The following is a 9,056-nucleotide window of genomic DNA, read 5'->3' as shown; positions in this document are numbered from 1 at the left end:
GAGAGGCAGGGCAGGGGCTGAAGAGAGTGTACAGCAGGTAGGGTGCTTGCTTTGTATGGCGTCGACCTGGATTCAGTCGTTGGCACTGCATGTGGTGCCCTGAACCCTGCCAGGAGTAAACTCACAGAACCAGGAGGAAACTCTGAGCACTGCTGAATGTATCCCCCCAAACCAAGAAGGCCAAAAATAAAAAGGGACGGGGGGGGGGGGGGCAGGACATGGGGATATGGGGACAGGGGAGATGGGTCAAAGGGCTGGAGGCAGGTTTTGCAAGCAAATGCCTGTGGTTCCATTCCACATATTTCCCCCAAGTACAGAGTTGGAAATATTCCTTGAACAACATCAGGTATGACCCCAAAGCAAAATTGAATTTGTGGTGTCAGAATCGGTTCAAATGATTAGATTCTTTTAAATCTGATCTAAATGTTTTGGGGCCATGCCTGGTGTTGCTCAGCAGCTCTGCACTCAGGGATCACTCCAAGCAGTGCTTGTAGGACCACATGGGATGCCGGGGATCAAACTAGAAATCAACCCCATGAAAGGCAAGTGATCTCTCTCTCCCTGTACTCTCTCTCTCTCTCTCTCTGGCCCTCAGCATCTTTATTTTTAATTAGCTCATTTTTGTGATGCTGAAAATGAAAATAGGGGTTGGAGAGATAGTACGGCGGGCAGGAAGCTTGCTTTGCAGCTAGGGCTGACCTGGGTTCAATCACCAGCACCCCATATGGTCCCCTGAACCCTGCCAGGAGTGCGGAGCCAGGAGTAAGCCCTGAGCACTATCGGGTGTGTCCAAAATCCAAAACAGAAAATTCCAATGAAAAGTTTGAGACCTCCTGAATTTATGTTTTCATTGCTTTGAAAATTTAAGTTATTAAATTATATGGCAGAGCACATCAAAGTGAGATCACGCAGTCCCCAGTTGAAAAATTCACTGGGAGGGGGCCGGAGCGGGTAGGGCGTTTGCCTTGCGGCCGATTCGGGTTTGATCTCCGGCATCCCATATGGTCCCCGAGCACCAACAGCTGTGGTTCCCGAGTGCAGTGCCAGGAGTGACCCCTGAGCAGCGCTGGGTGTGAACCAAAAAGGAAAAAAAAATTCACAGGACGGTGCAGAGACAAAGGTACTAAGGGAGCATGAGTTGTGTGTGTGCCCAGATGCCTGGAACAGCCCCAGAGCATTCCAGCTGTGGCCACCGCTCCCCCAGCAAGAAAAAAAATGTGCAAGAAAATGACAGACCTTGTCCTGCAGTTCCCAGGCACAAAGGGGAAGGGACCCAGCTCCACGGTTCTCTGGGCCACACCTAGTGTGCTACGTGAACTACAGTGGCAGGAGGGAGACAGAGAGACAGGGGCTGGAGCAATAGCACAGCAGGTAGGGCTTTTGCCTTGCACACGGCCGACCCGGGTTCAATTCCCAGCATCCCATATGGTCCCCTGAGCACCGGCAGGAGTAATTCCTGAATGCAGAGCCAGGAGTAATCCCTATGCATCACCAGTGTGACCCAAAAAGAAAAAAAAAAAAAGGAGAGACAGATGTTTTTCTAAATCCCAGTGGAGGAGAGGAAGATTTAAAAAAAAAAGGGTTAAGGTGCTTGCGTTGCATGCAGCTGACTCCAGTTTGATCCAGGGTTCCCTGGGCCCTGGCAGGAGTAATCTCTGAGCACAGAGCGGGGAGTAAGCCCCGAGTACCAGAGTACCACCAGGTGTGACTCTCAAAGAGCAAACAAAAATAAAGTCAGACTTGGGTGGGGTCAGATTCATGGAGCAGGGTGCGTCCCTTGTGTGGCCAACCCAGATTCCATCCCCCAGGCCCCACATGGTCCCAATAGCCCTCCCAGGAGTGACCCCTGAGCATAGAGCCAGGAGGAAGTCTTGAGCACTGCTGGGTGTGCCCCCAAAACCAATAACAAAGTCAGATAAGGAAACATACATGGGAAACACTCAGCAGGCAATCTGTGGGGATTGTCATTTCTGCCGATTGTCAGCACAGGTATGTGCTTGTAGTCTAGCTTCTCTCTCAAACAAGCCTCAATTGGGTGCAGAGAGACTCAATCCTGAGCCCCAAGCGAATATGGACAGGATCCCTGCCAAGCGAGAGAAAACTCCCAGTTCCAAGATAAAGGGTGGAACCAGAGGAAGGAGGAAGCTCAGAACAGAGATCAGATTCCTGTGGGGGTGCTCCTCTTGGATAACCCCCACCTCTGCCCTAAGAGCAGTCGCTTTCACTTTCTCGGATACAGGCCTGATTCGCCTTCTGACAGTCTCAGAAATGCCAAGAACGCAGTGCTTCCTGCCGCCAGAGCCAGTTCTTGCTTCTAGCGTCCCGGTCCTCGACTCGAGCTCTTATCTCCTGCCCTGAGCCCAAGAATCAGGCCTCTGGCTTCTGGGAAGCCTCGGAGGAGGAGCCAGGCCTGTTCTCCAAGCAACTCCACTTGCAGGCTCGCCCGAGGCCACTTTCCCCTTCAAATCGGAGAGTTAGGCTCTGGGTACCTGTGTCCTCTTCCCAGGTGGCAGACCTCCAGGGGTGTGAGGGAAGCTGATCAGAGACCGGAGAAGTGGAGGGGTGGGAACTGGGTCAAGTGTATGAACGCATCCCCCACCCACCCACCCAGATGTCCAGCCTGGTGGGCAGGGCTGCCCCGTGGCAAGCACAGACCTGTCGCAGTTAAGAGTTTTGAGTTTTGGGGGCTGGAGCAGTAGCACAGCGGGTAGGGCGTTTGCCTTGCATGCGGCCAAACCGGGTTCGATTCCCAGCATCCCATAATTACCCCTGAGCACCACCAGGGGTAATTCCTGAGTGCAGAGCGAGGAGTAACCCCTGTGCATTGCCAGGTGTGACCCCCCCAAAAAAAAAAGTTTTGAGTTTTTGAAGGGAGGGAGGATCTAGATTTCTACAAGAAAACAGCTGTTCATCGTCTTTGGTTTTTCTGTTTTTGTTTTTGGGGCACATCTGTGCTTAGGACTCACTCTTGGCTCTGTGCTCAGGGATCACTCCTGGGGTCAGGGGAGGGGGGAACGGACACATCAGGGGACCATAGGTGGTGCCAGGGGTTGTACCCACGTTGCTCTTTATCTCCAGCCCCAAAGGTTGATCATCTTAAAGTCAGATTCCTAGCAAAGTCAGCTTACAAAGTGGGGGTCCCAGCGGTTATGAGTACCCAGGCCGCCTCTCCTCCCTCCCTCTGCAGTACCCCGCCCTCCCCACTTCACCAAGTAAAAGCTGTGTAAAGCAGAGAATTCCGGGCCTCTGGCATCGACATTTTCTCAAAATATCCTCTGAACTTCTTTGGCAAAGCACATGACTGACTCTTTTGTTCTCTGCTGTGTCTCCTTTCCCCAAAGGACTGGACATGAAGTGCGCTCCCCCCCACCCCCCCTCCCGCCCCCGCCCCGGTTCCTGGGGGAGGGGAGTCATTCCCTGGACACTCCAATGAGGTGTCCTGTCTTGAACTCCAAGGCCTTTATTGCACCCTGGCAGCAGGATATGTGAAAAGAACATGGGTTTTATGAAAATGCTTTCGTAATGAAATAAAAAAGCAGTTCTGTCCTTTTTGTTGTTGTTGTTTGTTTGGATTGAGTTTTGTTTTATAGGTTCCATCAGGCATTTCTTTTTTTATTTTTCTCTTTGGGTCACACCCAGCGATGCTCAGGGGTTACTCCTGGCTCTGCACTCAAGACTCACTCCTGGCAGTGCTCGGGGGACCCTATGAGATACCGGGTATTGAACCCGGGTTGGCCGTGTGCAAGGCAAACGCACTCCCCGATGTACTATCGCTCCAGCCCCAGTCAGGCATTTCTGAGAGTTTACTCCTGACTCTGTGCTCCAAGCACTGTTTGGAGGGGACCCTATGCAATGCCAGAAACTGACCTCTGGGATCAGCTGCCTGCAAAGCAAGAGACTTACCCATTGTACCATCTGGACACCCCAGCCCAGAAAGTAATTTCATTCAGGACAAACAAACACAGGGTCAAAGACGACGGTACAGGGGTTAGGGCACTTGCCCTGTACGTGGCCAACTCTGGTTCAATCCACATATGGTCTCCGGAGTCGCACCAACAGTGAGCCCCGTGCAGAGCTAGGAGAAGCCCCCGGTGCCCTGTGAGAAGCCTGAAAAAACCAAAACCTAAAAGAGATGCTCTTACGTGTTGTTTCCTTTGTTTAAGCAGTGCTGGCAAAAAAGCGCAAAGCACAACCTTACCTTTCTAGATTCTTTCGCGGGTGGGTGCTCCGGGAAGCAGCAATATTGTCTATATCAGTTTACTTCGATTGCATCTACGTACTATCAAACAGAGATCACAATGCTTATCATTCATTAGCTGTTAGTCATCTGGGTTGCGTCCAAATTTCTTCTCTTATTAAGAAAGATGCTGGGAATCTGGGGGCTGGAGCGATAGTACAGTGGGGAGGCGCTTGGCTTGCACTCAGCCAAGCTGGGTTCAATCCCCGACATCCCATATGGTCCCTGAGCATTGCCAGGAGTGATTTCTGAGTGCAGAGCCAGGAGGAACCCCTGAGCACTGCTGTGGCCCCCAAGCAAAAGCAAAAGAAGGTTGCTTGGAATCAAAACACTGTCACTGTCACTGTCCTCCCGTTGTTCATTGATTTTCTCGAGCAGGCCCAGTAATGTCTCCATTGTGAGACTTTGTTGTTACTGTGTTTGGCATATCGAATACGTCACGTGGAGCTTGCCAGACTTTGCTGTGTGGGCGAGATACTCTTGGTAGCTTGTCGGGCTCTCTGAAAGGGGCGGAGGAATTGAAATCGGGTTGGCTACCCGCTGTGCTATCAAAACAACAGTGAGACATTACCTAACCCAGAGAGCCTGGCACACATCAGAGAGAACAAGAACAACCAGTGCTGGCGAGGACTGGCAGGCTGGAGGGATGTAGGGGGACTCTCATCATTCACTGCTTGATGGAAACGTTGACTGGTCCAGCCTTTTTGGAAATTAAAAATGGACACTCTGGGCTGGAGTGATAGCACAGTGGGTAGAGCGTTTGCCTTGCACGCGGCCAACCCGGGTTCAATTCCCAGCATCCCAAAAAGAAAAAAAGGACACTCTTCAAAAAACTAAGAATCGAGTTTCCACCTGACCCAGCAAATCCGCTTCTCAGAGTATGCTCAAAGTGCCCAGAAAAACACAAAGCAGAAGAGATCTTTGCTCTCGGATGCTTTTTGTTGCACTATTCACAATAGTAAACATCTGGGAAAAACCCAAGTGCAAAAAACATGGAATGGATGGATGCAGAAACTCTGATACACATAGATGCACTTTTCTACAGCTGTAAGAAAAGATGGCAGCATGTGATTCGTGATGATGGATCTGGAGAAAATCATGCTGAATGAAGCTAGTCAGAGGGAAAAATCCACACAGAAAGATGGCTCTCACATGTGGGATACAAAAAAACATCTGTCACTGTCCTCCCATTGTTCATCAATTTGCTCTGAGTGGCCCAAAGGTAAAAGAAATGAAGGGGGGCTGGAGCGATAGCACAGCGGGTAGGGTGTTTGTCTTGCATGCGGCCGACCTGGGTTCGATTCCCAGCATCCCATAGGGTCCCCCAAGCACCACCAGGAGTAATTCCTGAGGCAAAGCCAGGAGTAACCCCTGAGCATTGCCGGGTGTGACCCAAAAAAGCAAAAAAAAAAAAAAAAAAAAAAAAGAAATGAAGACCATGGTAACTGGTCATCAGCAGGAAGGGGGACAGATAGGGGATACAGGACAGCGGGGACAATGATGGGGGGAAGGAAGAGAGTGGCCACTTGGGAAAGGAGCCCCGACAGGCAGTAAATGTGACATGCGTGAAACCCTCTCAATTTTAGAAAAATGCCTGAAAAAAATTTTTTTTTGTGTGTCACACCCGGCTGTAATCAGGGGTTACCCCTGGTGGTGCTCAGGGGACCAAATGGGATGCTGGGGATCGAACTCGGGTTAGCCAGATGCACAGGAAATGCCCTACCCGCTATACTATAGCTCCAGCCCCCTAAAAATATTTCAAAAAGTGCCTATCCTGGAGTGAGCCGAGGGATGGGAGGGAAACGGGGGATATTGGGGGAGGGAAGTTGGACACTGGTGAAGGGACTGGTGTTGGGACACTGTATGCCTGGGACCTATGCATGAAACATGTGAATTCACGGTGACTGAATAGGAAAGAAGAAAAAAGGGGTGAACTGCTGGACGCTGGAGGGCCGAGATGTCGCTGACCTTCGAGACTGCCCGGCTTTCACTGAGTCACTCTATGGAACTGGTGTCTCGAAAGCTTCTTGTGTTTTTTAGGTCTTTCTCTGCTCCGCAAACCATTGCGTCGGGGGCTGACCAGCAGGATGGCAGTGCAGGCGCTATTGAGCTACTGAGGCCGTGTCTAAGCACAGAACTTTGGCAGAAGCCGGCCAGGGAGACGGCTCAAAGGTCCGCAGTGCCTGCCTCTGTGTAAGAAACCCGATTTGATCCCCAATGCCACTGGGAGCCAAAGCCCTCTGCGCAGCACCAGAAGTCACCCCAACAACACTACACGTGAACCCCAACTAGGCCTGGAGACAGTACAGAGGGTGGGGCACTTGTCCTGCATATGGCTGACTGGGTTCGAGTCTTGGCACCCCAGTCTCCTGAGCTCTACCAGGAGAGAAGCCATGAGCTCTGCTGGGTGTGAACCAATCCCCCCCCCACACACACACATTCCCTCAACCCCGTTGGCTAATATTGGGTTGTCCTTGCTCCTCCCGCAGGGAGTTTAGGTTTACTGAGCTACTCCCACAACAGTGCCCCTGAGTTCCATCAATCACTTTTTTTTTTTAAAGGCCCTCCCGTTGATCATCGATTTGCTCGAGCGGGCCCAGTAATGTCTCCATTGGAGACTTTGTTGTTACTGTGTTTGGCATATCAAATACTCTCGGTAGCTTGCCGGGCTCTCCGAGAGGGGCGGAGGAATTGATCACTAATAATCCTGTATTGCTTTTCTCTTGCTTTTATGTCACTTGCATGGTTTAGCAACGACCTTTTTGTATAGACACAGGAAGACAGATGATGCTATGCTTTTGTAATAGGGGAATTAACTGATTCCAAATGACATTTACTCCTGGGCATCTGTCATATTTACCTAAGTCTCAGTTGCCCAACACCCTCAAAAGGAGGGTCCTGATGAAGGGACTGGATGGACCCAGGGCAAGCTGTGAGCTACCCTGGCATCGAAAGGGGACAAGCTAAGCACCATAAGTAGAGTAAGCTAAAAGCATGGTCATGGTACAAACTGTCATGACCCAGAAAGAAGTAACTGAATAAGGACCCTGCTGGGGTTAAGAAAGATTAACCTGGCTTGAGGACTGTGGTCTGGAATGTACAGCGAGATGTCCCCAGGAAGAGCCAACCTTTAAGCTTAATATATTTCTTACTGTGTTCATACAAAATGACCAGAAATATCAGTAAGAAGTAAATTTACTGTGCTTGTTTAAATGAATTACTTGCTGAGGAAAGGAGAAAGCAATGCGCCCTAGATGGAATCCTGCCCGTGAGCGGATCTCCTCGTAATCAAGAGTGCTGAACCCTCAGATGAGATTTTGTCCTTCAGTTAATCTCCTAGAACTTCCCCTGAAGGAGTGGCTTTACCTGTTTGTTGTTATGACAATGTTCAACCCCACCTATGTGTCCCCCGACCCTTCATGATTTCTAGGTAACTAGGGGAGAGTGGGGATTATGATGAAGATAAGGACTAGAGTAGGATTGGAAGCCCTCTCTGATCTCCTGCCCCTCTCCCAAATCCTTAGTCCACCCCCCAGAACCCCCGCACCCCCACTGTGTCCCCCACTTAACAGGGGCTCTCTTCTTACCAAGGAACTCCGCAGCCAAGTCCCAAACAAGCCACTTCCTGACTACCCGCAGATGGAAAGGTTCCCAGACCCCCATCAACGCTGCCAGGTGCCTTTTCCACCAGCCCCTGATCTGCAAAACCTGAAGGCTTTTGTAAGCAGGGGAGTGCCTTGTCCGGGGTGCAAGTGAAATGTGGGTTCTGAGCCCTTCTCCCACTTGCAAAGGTGACAGAGATGAAGCACAGGGCTGGGTCGGGGGTAGGGGGGATGGCGCCGAGGTTCAGACACTCGTCTCGCTCGTGGCCGACCCTGATTCGATCCCCCACACCACAGATGGTCCCCCGGGCAGGTGGAGTGAGCCCTGCACAGAGGCAGGTGTGGTCCCCGCTCCCGAGCAAGACACAGAAGGCGTTTCCAACCTGCTTCCAACCCCCGAGGAAGCTGTTCCCGTGACCCGCTTCATTTCAGAAGGCCTCCATAGCTCCTGCAAGGCTGGAAACGGACTGGCTGTGCAGTGTGTGTGTGTGTGTGTGTGTGTGTGTGTGTGTGTAGGGGCAGTTCTTGGCGGGGGGGGGGGGGGAGATGGGGAGAAGTGAGAAGTGGGGGCAAGTCCAGGGAACAGGGATGCGCGGCCTCCCGGGCTCAGGCCCACACCTCAGCCCGTTGGCTATATTGGGGGTGTCCACTGCCCCGGGTTCACGGGGGGCGCTGGGCTAGGAAACTGCGTCCGACTAGAGATGGGCAAGGTCTAGCAGCCCCTTCCCCCACGACAGGTTTCTGGAAATCCTGACCTTGTTTTGTTTTCGGGCTCAGAGTCACTCCGGGCTCTGTGCTCAGGAGCATTGGCGGTGGCCCCAGGACTTTGACACCAGCCTTCCCCCACAGCTGGTCAATATGGCCTTTGGACTGGCTGGGGCAGGCGGCGTGGCCCTGAACTCTCTTCCCTTGGGCCCGGAGATGGGGTCACCCAGGGCTGGGTGGGCAGTATGCGGGAAGTGGCCGGGCAGGACGGGGCAGGGCTCAAGATCGAGGGCGAGCACAAAGGCACCTGTCTAGCCTGCGGCTGCGACCCTCCCCCAGCTCAGATCCCAGCCCCGCAGGGTCTAACACTCCTTCCTACCTCCCCCCTACCCCCAACAAAGACACCCTCTGCTCTGGGAAACCCCTCCCCAATGCACATGCACTGCCAGAGCTTTTTCGCCTCTTTCCCTCGCGAGACCCCTCTTCACAGAGAACGGCCACCTGGGTGGCCA

The sequence above is a fragment of the Sorex fumeus genome, unplaced genomic scaffold (genome assembly GCF_029834395.1).
Source record: "Sorex fumeus unplaced genomic scaffold, SorFum_2.1 ptg000014l, whole genome shotgun sequence".
Taxonomy (NCBI): domain Eukaryota; kingdom Metazoa; phylum Chordata; class Mammalia; order Eulipotyphla; family Soricidae; genus Sorex; species Sorex fumeus.
The sequence above is the reverse complement of the archived record's forward strand: the minus strand, read 5'-3'. Positions refer to the sequence as shown.